This window comes from Chaetura pelagica, unplaced genomic scaffold, assembly GCF_000747805.2.
Source record: "Chaetura pelagica isolate M959 unplaced genomic scaffold, ChaPel_1.0 scaffold42, whole genome shotgun sequence".
Taxonomy (NCBI): domain Eukaryota; kingdom Metazoa; phylum Chordata; class Aves; order Apodiformes; family Apodidae; genus Chaetura; species Chaetura pelagica.
Window position 1 is genome coordinate 375,257 of NW_009952575.1, and position 951 is coordinate 376,207.

The following is a 951-nucleotide window of genomic DNA, read 5'->3' on the forward strand; positions in this document are numbered from 1 at the left end:
TGCCTGCCTTCCTGCCTTCCTGCCTTCCTGCCTGCCTGCCTGCCTGCCTGCCTGCCTGCCTTCTTTCCTGCCTTCCTGCCTTCTTGCCTTCCTGCCTTCCTTCCTTCCTCCCTCCCTCCCTCCCTCCTTTCGTCCCTCCCTCCTTTCCTCCACTCCTCCCTTCCTTGCTCACTCCCTCTCCCTCCCTCCCTTCCTCCCTTCCTCCCTCCCTTCCTCCCTCCCTCCTTTCCTCCCTCCCTCCTTTCCTCCCTTCCTCCCTTCTTTCTCTAGTTCAGATGATCAGTAGAGACTTGGGAAACCAAGAAAATAGTTCTATTGGTTTTTCCAGATTGTCTTTCACATGCTTGTGTTCAAAAGCCAGCCACAGATTGGATAACAACCCTTTCCCCAGACGTTGGTGCTTCCCAGGGAGATTGTCATTGGGCAGTATTAGGAAGGCCAGCAGAACAGTGTTCTTGGAAAATTAACTGCAAAAAATCTCAGGCAAGTATATTTGCACCCTTATGCATAAGCTGTGAAAGCTGTCCAGGTTTCCTCTCCTTCACTTCTGCTTTCTGGCAAACACTTGTATTTAAAATATTTCCATACTCTGGCCAGGCACTACCAAAATCATCAGAGGTTTGGGCTATCCCCATTTTTGGGTCTTTATCTGGAAACATTGCAGTCAACAGCCTTGTTTTCAGCCCTGTTCTCAGGTCTTACCCTTCTTAGTTCAGCACACAAAAGACAAGGTACTGGGTACAAGCTGAGAGAGGTTGTGGAGTCTCCATCCTTGGGATTACTTAAAACTCAGATAAGCAGGGACATGAGCATCCTGCTCTATATTTTCTCTTATTCCTGATTTGAACAGGAGATTGGACCAGCGGTCTTCCAGAGGTCCACTTCAAACCAGATTTTTTTAGGTTCTGTGCTCTAATGGGCCAAGATATCAGCTGTACTCCAGGTCTTGGA

The 951-nt window shown here is 48.7% G+C and overlaps 1 protein-coding gene across 1 annotated transcript in view; it reads left to right on the top strand.

The window, feature by feature from the left end:
• DMRT3 (doublesex and mab-3 related transcription factor 3) overlaps nucleotides 1-951 on the top strand; it is a 9,007-nt gene that overhangs the window by 6,121 nt on the left and 1,935 nt on the right. The window lies entirely within an intron of this gene.